The sequence below is a fragment of the Zootoca vivipara genome, chromosome 1 (assembly GCF_963506605.1).
Source record: "Zootoca vivipara chromosome 1, rZooViv1.1, whole genome shotgun sequence".
Classification (NCBI taxonomy): domain Eukaryota; kingdom Metazoa; phylum Chordata; class Lepidosauria; order Squamata; family Lacertidae; genus Zootoca; species Zootoca vivipara.
Window position 1 is genome coordinate 69,367,018 of NC_083276.1, and position 14,511 is coordinate 69,381,528.

Genomic DNA, 14,511 nt, shown 5'->3' on the forward strand with positions numbered 1-14,511 from the left:
GCAACCTGCCAGGGCTAGAATCTGACCAACGGAACCAATCCAGTTCTTATGGCAGCCCAGGTGTGTGAGACAGAATTTGGAAGTTTCATTTGTTCATCCATAACAGCCGCTATGAAAGATGGTGCAGCTTGAGTTCTGTATTTTGTGATATTTGCAGGAGAGGGGTGGGCAGGATTACTTTCAAGCTCATTTCGACAGGGCAAATGTGCACGTAGGATTGCAACGCAAAGTACTAGGAAACTGGCTGGTACTGAGTCAGACCCATTGGTCCATCCAGTTTTAGACTGGGATTTCCCCCAGTCCTACCTGGAGATGCTCAGAATTGAACCTGGTACCTTACACATGCAAAGCTGATGGTCCACAAGTGAGCTACGACCCTTCTGCTAAATTCTAAATTCTAGCCCTTCCTTTCACTGTTTGGTAAGCAGGTTCAAAGAGGAGTCACTAGTTCCTTTTCTCCCATATGTGGGTAAGTCCTAAAAATGAGCTCTACTACAGAGCTGGGGCATCATGATGTTAGGCTTTAGTCATTTGCAGGCAGGAGATTCCAGGCCAACATTCTGCTTTGGTCCTTTTAAGGTGTGTCCAAACTTGAAGGCCATAACTGGATGTCCACCCCCAATGTTTTATGTTTCTTTCATGTTATTCCCATTGAAGGTTTTTATGTCAAGCTTCCTCCTATCCAAAGAAAATATCCTACTCTTAAAAAAAACAACCACCACCACCTCCTCCACCACCAAGAATTAGCAAGCACTAAATGCAGGACATTGTCATATAGAAATTTACACAATGCACAGTGTTGATGCTTTACCCAAGTCTGCATCTGTACCAAATATGAATTTTTTTCACATATGAAACTGCTTTTCATTTCCTTTTAAAAGTCGTTATAATTGTTTTTATATACAAAATTGTATAATTTATTGCGAAATGACTTTGAGAGATTTTATAGCAAGCAGTTAATAATTGGAAATAAATAAATGTCAAATGTGCCCCCATGAGATCAATGCGGTGGAAAGTGTAGCTTCCCAAGGAGATATTTATTTGCCTCTCTGCCACATTACCCCACCTGGGCGAGGCTGTGCCACTTTTGAACTCTTCTTCCAGCCAATGGGAGAGGGCTCCGACAGTGAGAGATCTGGGTCTGGGATGTTCAGCTTGGTGTTGTGTCGTCATTTCTCAGTTGGTGTTGGAAACTTCCATAGACTGCGCTTCCACCCGTCTAAATCCCCCATATTTGCCTACCTAATCTCCTTGTGCTTCGCAGGGGGAGGGGGACGAGCTTGAGAGTGTGGGATGTGAGCTAGCGAACGAGGGGAGGCATCTCCCTCTTGCTCTGCCCTGAATGCCTCTTGCCCGTCCTGCTTGATTTGTCCAGTGTTTTTCCCAAGCAAGAGGTACCAGGACATTCTGTGCAGTTGCTGCTGAGGCAGAGCCGTATGGCAACTGCAACTGTGAGGAACAGTGTGGGTCTGTGGGCATCAGAGCCAGCCTGCCTCCCCTCCCCAGAGATGAGACTTCTGCTGAATCAAGAGAGCCCTGAGGAAAAGAATCCCACAGCTGGAAACCCAATTGCTTCCAAGGAACCATTGCTGCAGGGAAAAGGCACCAGCTCTTGAAGTCAGCACTCGAGGGGTAGGGTCTCCATGTAACGACTACCTAGCCATCTTGTAAAATGCAGCTAGTTACTCCAGGGCTATGCTGAGATAGCTTTGATGTTTCACCTCAGGATAGGAGCGCTGCCCATTGTCCCAAACCCACACCTTGATCTCCTTCCAAGTTGTTGGACCTTGCCTTGCCAATCTGTCTGCCTGGGGAACTAGAAATGACGGACCTCCCATTGCTTGGGCCACCACTTCTCTTCAGTGGCGGGAGTCTACACTGATCACGGGAGATATGTAGATAGCTAGACACATAAGGAAAGTGTTACATGTGAAATGGCCCTAGCGCAGGCATCCCCAAACTTCGGCCCTTCAGATGTTTTGGACTACAATTCCCATCTTCCCTGACCACTGGTCCTGTTAGCTAGGGATCATGGGAGTTGTAGGCCAAAACATCTGGAGGGCTGCAGTTTGGGGATGCCTGCCCTAGCGCCTGAGGAAAAATAATCTAGCCTTGGTGATTCTGCAGTGGGTCTAGCCATTGTCTTCTTGCCAGGAAATCAAACCAGGAAAGTTGGGAGTGAAAAAAATTTAATACAAATCTTGGAGAGTGTTATTACAACTTTTGGAGTTCACTGGAGTGTACACAGTTGTTTATGGCATTCCACAAAATTTTATAAAATAGTTGTGATCAGAATTAGATTTTTTGTTTAGTTGGTAGTAAATCCTCCAGGTTAGTTTAGGAAGGCCATTTAGGTCCAAGCAGTTTGACATAGACTCCTTAAATCACTGTCACAACCCCTTGACATGTAATATACTCTTTTGATGATTAGATTGTAAATGAAAAATATAGTCTGCATTAACACTACCGAAAATGAACAGGATCTACACTACTCACCTATCAGCCTCTATAGGGCCTTTATGAGGCCTAATTTTAGCTCAGGGATACAAATGACACACACATGCAGAGAGAGAGCATTTTTTAAAGCATAGAATGCTTAGTAATTTCAAGCATTCATCTTTTATGACTTTCAAAATATGTTTCCCTATGCCTGAACAGTTTGTGAACAACTTTGTTTCATAGATGATTTCAGGCATTTGAAAAAGGCAGATCAAGTCAGGAAGATTTTTTTTCCCCTCCTTGTGAACGCAGAGGAGAAAACATGAATATCTTCGAGGAAAATTATGAGAATATACAAGCATTTTACAATGGCAGGCTTTGTAATGATTTCTGCCCTGTATAGCTTAGCTTTTAAACCAAACTTCTAGAGATGGAGAACTCTGTGCATCATTTTATTCTAAGAGGAACATCCTTGCAAAAGTAACTTTTATTGGCCAATTCTGGAATAGCTGTTCAGCAGAACTCTTTTGGGTTGTTCATAGCTGCTTAATATCTAACCCAATGAATGGGATCCTAGAACCCACACTGTGACACTTTTAGCTATTGTGGCCAGAGGATGCAGGCAAAATTTGTTTGTTTGTTTGTTGAATGTAAACAATTTCTACCACAAAGGTCTCAAAATGCCTTATAACAATAAAATATACACTGTACAAAATTTAAAACATAAATTAAACTTCCCAAATTCAAAACACCCAACAAAAAATTTAAAATCTCTGTCTCCCCACCCTCTCCAAATGTAAAACATCTGAGAAGCATTCAGGGTGCAACAGTTTTGACCAGGTGTCTGAAACTCAGGAGGGACAGCAGCTGTGGGAAGGAGTGCCACAGAGTTGGGCCCATAAGGAAGGCACGACTCATTGACATGAGTTGTGCTTCTGACCTATAGGGACCTACTAATGGTGCTTCCTACCACGACCACTGCCGCACCCCAAGCAGTCCTCTTGAAGGAGTAGGCTTATAGCTTGGGCGTGCTTCCTTAATCCAGCTTTGTCATTGGAGGTTCAGGGCTTCACTGACTAGGAGTGGCTTTCTGGGGCACCAGCTATGCCTGTTCCCTGGATGGAGATGGCTTGGCCACAGTAACTCATGCATTAGAGAATTCTAGATTGGATTGTTGCAATGCATCCTACATGGGGCTGCCTTTAGGGTTCATTCAGCAGCTGCAGCTACTGCAAAGTGCAGTTGCGAAAGTATTTAGTGAAGCATCCTCAAATGAACATATTACAACTCATAGAATTGTAGAGTTGGAAGGCACCTCGAGGGTCATCTAGTCCAACCCCCAGCAATGCAGGAATCTCAACTAGATCATTCATGAAGGTGGCCATCCAACCTCTGCTTAATAACCTCCAAGGAAAGAGAGTCTACAACTGGCATCCCCAAACTGTGGCCCTCCAGATGTTTTGGCCTACAACTCCCATGATCCCTAGCTAAGAAGACCAGTGGTCAGGGATGATGGATATTGTAGTCCAAAACATCTGGAGGGCCGAAGTTTGGGGATGCGTGGTCTACCACTTCCCGAGGAAGTGCATTCCACTGTTGAACAGCTCTGTCAGAAAGTGGAAGACAGAAGTGCCTGCAGGGCAGTCTCGAGCAGGTCGCGCGCCCTGGCGCTGAGGGGCAGAGATCGCTCCGGCGCCCCCGCCCTCGCAGGGTGCAGCATGGCTTCCATGCAGCATGGCTTTGCCGCGCAGCGCCCTGCCTACCGGCCCGGTGCCCTGGCGCCCCGCACCACCGGGTGCCTGGTGTGCTATGGTCCATGGGGTCACAAAGAGTCGGACACGACTAAATGACTAAACAAATCCTATCAGTTTCTATTTATCAGGCTAAACAGACCCAATTTCCTCAACTGTTTCTCATAAGACTTAGTTTCCTGGCCCTTGATCATCTTGGTCACCCTCCCATAGCTGCCAAGTTTTCCCTTTTCTCGCGAGGAAGCCTATTCAGCATAAGGGAATTTCCCTCAAAAAAGGGGAGAACTTGGCAGCTATGCACCCTCCACTGCACACATTCCAGCTTGTAAACATCCTTCTTAAATTGTGGTGCCCAGAACTAGATATTGTACTCCGGGTGTGGCCTGGCCAAGGCAGAGTGGTACTATTACTTCCCTTGATCTGGACACTACTATTGATGTGGCCTAGAACAACATTACCTTTTTTGCTTCTGCATCACATGGTTGACTCATGTTCATCTTGTGGTCTACTAAGACTCCTAGATCCTTTGCACACACTGAAGAATTTGAACCATCTGCCTGTTTGCTATGAAATCTACTTTAAGGTTTTGTTGCTGGTTTATAAAGTCCGGTACACCTTAAGGACTCAGCTAGATCGGTTCTTTTAAAAAAGAGTGTTTTAGGGACCCAGGTGGCGCTGTGGTTAAAACACTGAGCCTAGGGCTTGCTGATCAGAAGGTCGGCGGTTCGAATCCCTGTGACGGGGTGAGCTCCCGTTGCTTGGTCCCAGCTCCTGCCAACCTAGCAGTTCGAAAGCACGTCAAAATGCAAGTAGATAAATAGGAACCGCTACAGCGGGAAGGTAAACGGCGTTTCCATGTGCTGCTCTGGTTTGCCAGAAGTGGCTTTGTCATGCTGGCCACATGACCTGGAAGCTATACGCCGGCTCCCTCGGCCAATAATGCGAGATGAGCGCGCAGCCCCAGGGTCGGTCACGACTGGACCTAATGGTCAGGGGTCCCTTTACCTTTACCTATATGCTATATAACACTGTGGCAACAGATGGCACTGTGGAGGCCAGTCTTTCCCTACCAGATTTCCCTGTATGAATTTACAATGTGTTTAACTGAATCGCTTCTATGACGCGTCTATATCCAGCTTAAGACCAGGATGAGAAAGTGCCTCCTTCCATATAGACCAGCCTGTTTAATGAGCTTTCCTGAACTCAGGATTCTCTGGCGCATGTATTGTACTGCTTTTGTTTTGTAAACTATCCTATTTTCTGCAATGAAAGGCAACCTTTAAATATTTTTAAAATTATATATACAGTGGAACCTCGGTTTATGAACACCTCGGTTTATGAATTTTCGGTTTATGAACACCGCGGACCCATCTGGAACGGATTAATTCATTTTCCATTACTTTCAATGGGAAAGTTCGCTTTAGTTTATGAACGCTTCAGTTTATGAACAGACTTCCGGAACCAATTACACCCATGCTTCAGTTTATGAACATTTCAGTTTAAGTACTCCGCGGACCCGTCTGGAACGGATTAATCCACTTTCCATTACTTTCAATGGGAAAGTTCGCTTCAGTTTATGAACGATTACTCCGCGGCCCCGTCTGGAACGGATTAATCCACTTTCCATTACTTTCAATGGGAAAGTTCGCTTCAGTTTATGAACGCTTCAGTTTATGAACAGACTTCCGGAACCAATTGTGTTCATAAACCGAGGTACCACTGTGTGTATATATATATATATATATATATATATATATATATATATATATTCATATTCCATGTTCATCCTGCCCTTCCTCTTAAAGGATATATAAGGCGGTCTTCCCTTAAGCCCTACTTAGAGTAGACCAACTGAAATAAATGAGCCTAAATTGGTCATATTTATTAACTACAATGGACCTACCTCTGATTAAGACTAGCATGGAATACCACCCACAGTAATTATATCTAAGTTTGCACCTATACATTTAAATTAGAAGATGCATCATTTTCACTTTTTGGGGTAAATGTGTGTCTTTCTTGTCTTCTTTGTTTGGTGATGAATAAGTGTCTAACCCTCTGTATAGCTGTACGGTATTTCTGTATTATAATTATTAAATTTATATCCCACCCTTCCTCCCAAACAGAAGCAATTACCAACAGAGAGATGTTTCCTTGACAAGGAAAATAATGACAGAAATGAAAAACAGAATTGAGAAAGAGGGTCAATTAACAGGTACAGGCACACACACACACACACACACACACACACCCATTGAGATCCAGCTGTTTCTATTTGCTTTATTCTGTGTCACCAAAAAGCAAGGGATTTATCTATACATATAGCCTTATCTAAACTCACTTTAAAAAAGAAAAAAGAACTTGCCCCCCCCAAAAAACCACTTTGCAAGTTACTAGGCCTGTCCGTTGTGTTTAATTCAGACAGAGCCTCTGTGCAATTGTTCAGATTAGATGCCAATTGCTACCTCTCTGCTGTAAAGCTCAAGCACCCAAAACCTTAACAAGAAAATGAAAGCTCCATTTTCGCATTTCCATAAACGAAAAGATGTTTAAGTATTGGGAGACACTGAAAGAAATTCTGCAGTTTGAAGATACTTCAACTTAACTGCTAATTGCAGGGGACCAGTGGGCGTAATTTTGGCACTGTATTAGCTCTGCTACTCCATGAATAATTTGCATACAAAATGCTTTATTTTGGCAATCTATTAAAGAGCTATACAGTATTTGTGGCTTATCACATTCACGCAGGAAGCAGGATCCTTGGCCATCTCGTTAAATTCTGTTGATGCATAACAATTTAAAGCATGGCACAAGCTGGTATGACATTTAAAAGATGCCTTCACTTAATTATATTACACAAATATTGGGTTGTTTATCCTTGGGAATAAAGTCTTTTTGAAGTCAGATTTGGCATGTGCATAAAGGAGTAAATTTTAACTGATCCCTCAAGTGGGCCTCCTAGCTGCAAATTGGGGTGCTTGCATTTTTTAAATTATTTGTGATAAGAAGCATTACATTTTTTGAATACAGTCACTGGAGTTTGGGTGTTTATTTTTTTTCCTTCCTCCCTCTTCTTTTTCTACGGTGGAGAATGTGTTGCTTAACAATAAATCATGTCGTGAAAATGGAAAGTGTGGAGTGTGCAGCAGTGGGGGAGAGATTGAAATTTTGCAAACAATGCCTTCATGACAGTTACTCGCTGCAAAAGCAATATAATTAAAATGGTGGTGTGTGTGGGTTTTTTTAAATTTTAAAACTTTACTCAAAAACTAAAATAGTCTTTGAAAGTTCAGTTTTACAGTATTTGGGTGCATACCCTCCAACATTTCTCCGATGAAAATAGGGACGTCCCATTCCATAATGATAATTCTACTATTTATACCCCGCACATCTTACTGGGTTGCCCCAGCCACTCAGGGCAGCTTCCAACATTTATAAAAACATAATAAAACATTTAAAAATTAAAAAACCTTCCCTATACAGGATTGCCTTCAGACAGCTTGGAGGTCAGATAGCTCCATACCGCCCAACATTTCTCCAGTTAAAATAAAGACATCCTAAGGAAAAGAACATTCCAGGATCAAATCAGAAACCGGGATGGCTTCTCTAAATCAGGGATGTCGCTGGAAAATAGGGAGACTTGGAGGGTCTGTGGGTATACAGGGAAACAAAATGAGATTCCTCCTTTCTTTCCAAAATAGCATTTTGTTGTGGTGGATTAAAATGTGTTACGCAAATTGGTGATCCAAACCATGGTAGACAATACCAAGAGCTGTAACTGCACAAATTCTAGTTGTTGTTCATGAAACTTCCTGTGGCACATGATCATGCCCATCTTTTAGCATCCTTTCTGAGTCAAAGGGGTCACCTTTTGTCTCTGGTAAACTGGAAGCAACAAATCAAGGGAGAAGTAAGTTAACACTTCTCATTTGGTTTTAGTTCTTGGCAATACCAGTTGCTGGGGATCATGGAGGGGACAGTAGTGCTCAGGTCTTGGTTGTAGCCTTCTCATGAGCATGTGATTAGCCATTGTGACAGCAGGACGCTGGACTGGATGGGCCACTGGACTGAGCCAACAGCCGTCTATGCGAACTGTGCTGGTTTCACACAGATTCTATACTAATTTTATGCCATTTCACTGCAGGAGATGGTTGTATGTGTATATTTGCTTGTTTGCTTGTCTGCCCATAGGTTGCATTCCCTCTTGGGCAACCCTATTGGGGGGGGGAGTAAATCATACCTGCCAAGTTGCTGTCGGAGAAATAAGGAACCGGGCGGAAGTAGCAGACCGGAAGTAGCACTGCCGCCATTTTGGAACTGGGCGGAGCATGCTCAGAAGTGACTTTTGATGCTGCTTTGCCCAGTTCCAAAATGGCCACCATGCCAGAAGTCGCACTGCAGCCATTTTGGAACTGGGCAAAGCAGCATCAAAAGTCGCTTCTGAGCATGCTCTGCCCAGTTCCAAAATGGCCGCTGCGCCAGAATAAACCGGGGAAAAAAAATTTTCAGCTAGGAACAGCTGGAAAAATGGGGATTTCCCAGTGAATACGGAAGACTTGACAGCTATGGGAGGCATATTGGGCAGTGATGGGCAGGTCAAGAAGCAAAAGTAGCTGAAGCAATGGATGCCATTCTTCAGGGAAGCAAGAGGCATTTTCATAGTTCAGGGGTACATTGCAGCCAGGTGAGAGCACTCAAAGAGGGTACAGAGTGGACTTGGCCTGGGGAAAGGGTGTGCGGTCTGTGGAGAGTCATGAGGGCCCAATAGAAAGGGCTGGTGGGGAGACATTTGGTCCCTGTGCCTGGGATTTCTAATGCATGATGTAGAAGGAAACATAGCAGGTTGCTCACTTGTGATAATGGCTGGGTTGGTGACCACTGGTGAGGAAATGTGAGGGCTGTGGGTCACTGTGCGGCATACTGTTAAGATCGGAAGCTACAAGCACCATGTCTCCAACCTCCAGTTGTGTTACAATGTAAATTTAAAATGGCTGGCACACCTCAAAGCCTCTCTGCTACAGAAACCCCCACTCCACCCTACAAACCCTTTTCCAGTGGCATTTGGGGCAACACTTGCCCCCCCCAATAACTACTTGAGGTAGAAGCAATGTTACTTTTGCTGTTGGAGGGCAGGGGCCTGAAGGATTTCAGGAAGAGAATTGCAGCTGGAAAAGCCTGTAAGATTCATGTCATAATCTGAGCTGCTTTAGAAGTTAATGGGAAATTTTAGCACTCCATCAACGATATAGACAATATCCTCATGGGAGAGCCAGCAGGAGTGGGGCACAGCAACTGTTAGTTAAGTCTATGACAGGCTTAAATTTTATTCTCTAAAGGGGATCGTTTTCTAACAAATCATACAGATTTGCAATTTATACATAGCATTTACCAAATATTGCAGAAAACATAACTATTACATTCCAAGCCATAAAAATTATATATTGATGAAAAATGGGCACATAGAACACATACATAACATTTCCCAGTAACAATAAATGGTGTTGCATGCACATTTCGTCGCCATTCTTCGGATTACATTAGGCTCATGTGCTTTTAAAAAGGCTGTTAATTCGTGCATCTTGATGTTGCAGATGTTCATTGGTTTTATCAATCATTTGCTATTTGAACTCAAGCAAACAAGCCCGTCGTGTAATTCAAAACATTTCAGAGGCTTTCTAGAAGGAGCTGGACATTTTCTATTCTCTTACTCGGTTTCTATCGCATTGATGTGCATCATCTATAGAGGATTGCTTTGGGATTTATTCCAGTGGAAATGCATACATAAAAATGTTTCGTCTGAATAATGTCACCCATCTAAATGTGTCAGCCATGAAACTTTATTTAAAGGTGATATCATAAGATGGATAAGCAGGGAACCGGGAACCAATGGATAGTGCTGTGGACAAATTTGCCTTGTGGCATTCCTTCACTTCCAAAGATATAATAAATGCAATCCAGCCAGAATTAAGCAGTTTTAAATCCCAATGATGGAGGTAAACACTGCTCTCCATTTTTTGTAGGTTCTGTACCATCCATGTGATCATTTGGGTATTGCAAGATGAACATGGACATTGTGTGACTGGGCAATATGGCTTACAAAGCTCCCTACCTCCCCTCAACTATAATTCGAGAAACTTCACTCATAACTTGTACCCTGCTTTGTGTAATCATTTTAATATCATGATATTTCTACTTGCTTTACAGTACAGCTAGTTCACACAGCTCCACATGAGCAGTTGAAGGGATGATCAAATTTTAAAAGCTACTCCATACATAAGTTTTCATGTGTACATAGGAAAATGAAGGTGTAAATTCAAAGATTGTATACAGTATGGGCACACAAGGCACAAAATCAAGACCACTGTGTCCTGCTGCATGAACAGCCTTGTGACACCTTAAAGACTAGCAAATTTATTATTAGCATTAACCATAATACATTTGTTAGGCTCTTGGGCCTTCTTAAAGATTAACAAATTTATTATGGCATGACCCATAATGTTTCTGTCAAGAGTTTAAGGTGCCACAAAACTCTCTGTTATAGCAGAGAACCACAGCTACCCTTCTATATGCTGTCTGAATATGCTGAGATAAAACATGCCTATCATCATCCAAGGTTTCTAAGCTTTGGATAATTTTAAAAAAAAGCCTCAGCTTGTGATCCAGGACTTTTTGATCTTAAATTGTAATTCTTTTCTGTTTGCTCATTTGCTTGTTTGTTCAATTGCTTGCACAGCCCTCTCTTATGTTTAAGTGTAAAAGATTGATGAATTGATTAATTAGCTGGCTGCTCCTGTTTTCTGCGTACAAACTGAAACCTGCAAGACCAATGGCAAAAAGCATTGCCAGTTATTTTTGTCTAGTTACTCCTACCTCTGCAATTAAGAAGTCTGTGACAGGTCTTCCATGGAGTTCAGATTTGCAACATGATTAAGGGTGCTTTCCAGATTTTAACTCTCTGAATCAGAGAGCTGAATACCCACCAGGTGGGCAAAGGGGAGTGATGCTGTCAGTCCACACGAACTTTGCAGGATCAGCATCTGGGAAGGGTTATTGCCAGGATGAAAGGCCAATGGTAGTGCAGATGCTCCCTGGCAGGGAAGATCAGGGAAGATCACTTCAGTTGGGAGGGCTGCTCTCTCACAACCATCACTCCTGGAAGTGACGTCTCAAAACAACCTGAGGGATAATCTTAAAAGTCATGTCACTTCTTACGTTAGGCAGAGATTAATTCCCATGTTGGAAAGACGACTTTGCAGCTTAGATATTGACACAAACACACAGGCTGAGAAGTTGAGGTATGCGGCAGCTTCCACATTAAGCCTTGGCTGTGAAATCCCATGCATTCTGCTTCATTGTGTCCCAGACCTTAGAGACCTTGGGTGGGACAATGGGAATCCCATGGTTCTCAACTTGGCCAAGGCTACCTGAAGGCAAACCAGAGGAATAACCATGTGTGCTTCATCCTGGAAGAAGATTTAATGCCTAAGCTAACATCAGAAATACAGAAACCTTATTGTGAGAGTAACATCTGTCTTGCCTGGGAGCTTTCTGAGGTGCTGACCATCCCTTACCACCTGTTACCCGGAAACTGTCACTTTCTGCTGGACAGCTAGAAAGGTAGTCCTTGCCCCATGGTCTGTCAGGCTGCCCAGAACAGGACAACATCAAACTGTACAATCTCAGGGAGAAGGGTTGTGGATGGCAAGAAACAGCTCTGGAATTCAGAGATCTTTTTAGACATAAACACAGTTCTGCACTATACTCCAGCATATTTCAAGGAGTGTATCTGTGAGTTTTTTTTGGGTTTTTTAAAAAGTGATATGAATACCATTAGCACAAGCAGGAATTGACACTCATTAGTCTTTTATGGCTGAGAAGAATAATGGACAACACACTATCCTTTGGTGGAAGCAGCAATATTGGACATGCCCTTTCACACCATACCACCTTACAGGTATTAAGTGGAATGGACGTGCAAGAGGCTTCTGTCCAATCCATATATATATATATCCCTCTGCCTTGTATCTTGCTCCACTTTCTGCAGCCAGGATTGGGATGATGGTAACAGTTATGGATCATCAGGTATTGTGTTGGTAAAGAAGTAGCCACACTTTGGAGCTATGATAAGTGCTGTCGTTATTGCTTTTGACAATCACCGAAGTAACATTATCGGATCATCCGTCTCTCTAAAAGAAAAGTTAGGAGCCCTTTTTGGTCAGAAACCACTGACCGCATTCACACACTTCCCAACTTTGCTGCGACAGAAGCATGACAAACAGCCAGGAGTGATAACAGCTTAGCCTCCTTTGGACTTTTTTCTTTTATCCCATCTCCCCATAACATTTCATTTACTGTAAAAGGCACATTTGTGGCTCACTAAAATCTAGCTGAGTGGTTTTTTGAGTCAATGGAGAGATAAAATCTTTGTTAACTTGTAGCTCATCATAAGAAGACTTTAATGAAATGGGATGAAGTTATGTGTGACCAGGTGATGAGGACTACAGAATAACTCTTTCCAGCGGACCTTTACCTAAAGAAGGGAGTCCGGCCCTATTTTTGTTAGCATGAATCAGATGGGTGGCAACAACGAAAAGGCAATAAAGACTAAGAAATGGTGGGGCCAAGCAGGCTAGATCCCCCCTCCCTCTCTGTATTCCACTGATCAGTTACTTTTTTGCTACGTTGCCTGTCAGTGTATGCAAAATTATGGAAAAGCTTTGTGACATATTAATCAGAAATCAGGCTCAACTTAAACATTAGCGATTTAAGCTTGTACAGTTCTTGAAAGCAAATGGAATATTTCAGACAACCTCATCAGCATGTTGCAGTCTACTTAGCAACGTATTTAGCATATTGCTGCTCCTGGTAAAGTGCCACATTCCTTATTACTTTTTCAGGACATTTGGCTGACTTTCATCGAGTTTCACACGCAGTGCCAGAAGTGCTAGTCCATTCTTCCAGATGGGGGTTGAATGTCGATTCCTATTTAACGGTTACCGTAAATAGTTCTGTCGTGACACAGGGCAGGAAAATGCAGGAAAAGCATGAGAGGTGTGACAAAAGCGACTCAATACCCAACAGGAAGGTGTTTAGTTAATGTTAATGCTTGTGATTGCTGTATGTGATAGAAATCGAATAAAGAATAATCAAGAAGGTCCCTCAGCTTCCATCTGGATGAATGAAGGCATCACGGGAACCACTGAAAAGGCAAGCACATTTCAAAGTTGTAATGAGCGCTATTGACAATCACCTTAGTACGATTATCTGATCATCTGTACCTTTCCTTTTTTAAAAAATATAAATGAATAAATAAATTAGGACCTTGAACCTATCAGTGATCCACTGGCAAATAACTGTAGAGCAGAAATCATAAGAATGAGCATTACTGGTTGTTTTTCTAGAGGAATGCTGCCACCTTCTGGGAGCCAAAAGCCTTGCTTCTATGAATCTTCCGGTTATTCAAGGATGGACATTCCCTTAAAAAAAGGTTTTTGTTGTTGTTGTTGGACTACTGAAACAATGGAAGGGAAATATTTGGAATTTGGATGCATTTGAAGTGAGAACCTGTGGACCAGCAAAGATCACAGTGGACTAACTTATACTAACTTATACAAAATCTTCATCAAGCAGAAAAATAGCTTTAATGTAGAACTACTGCTATCGGTTGCTGTTGTTGTTCTATAATTGCATCACCAGTGTACCTCACTTAGTTACAGATGAGATGCAGCTGTATAGATAAACTGCCTTTCCATACACCAAAGGGAATATATGGACTGGTTTATACCAAGCACAGCATGCCATGTTAATTCTTATCAATATTCTCACGACAAAATTCTGACCAAACATCACAGTGGCACCTCGGTTGTTGCCCGTAATACGTTCCGAAAGACCGTTCGACTTCCGAAACGTTTGACAACTGAGGCGCAAATGGCTGCCTGCAATTTCCATTGAGAAAAATGGGGAAACGCGCAGTGGAAGCCGTTCGACTTCTGAGGTGCGTTCGAAAACGGAAGCAATTCTGGGTTTTTGGTGTTTGGGTTCTGAAACGTATGGCTTCTGAGATGCTCGGAAACCGAGGTTCCGCTGTAATTATGGAGGCCAAATTCATACCATGTGACTGGAAAATATTTGTAAATGGTATGAGCAATATAGCACTTCCCATGCATATATTAAAAGTAAGCAATGTTCAAAGTCTAAGGTGTGGGGCAGGACAGAGATACAGGTTATATCTGGCTATGTTCTGGCAAATCTGTCTGAAGGCAATGAAGAATCAGCATTGTATCTCTCTCATATATGGGGAGGACAGGCAATTCCCCATTTA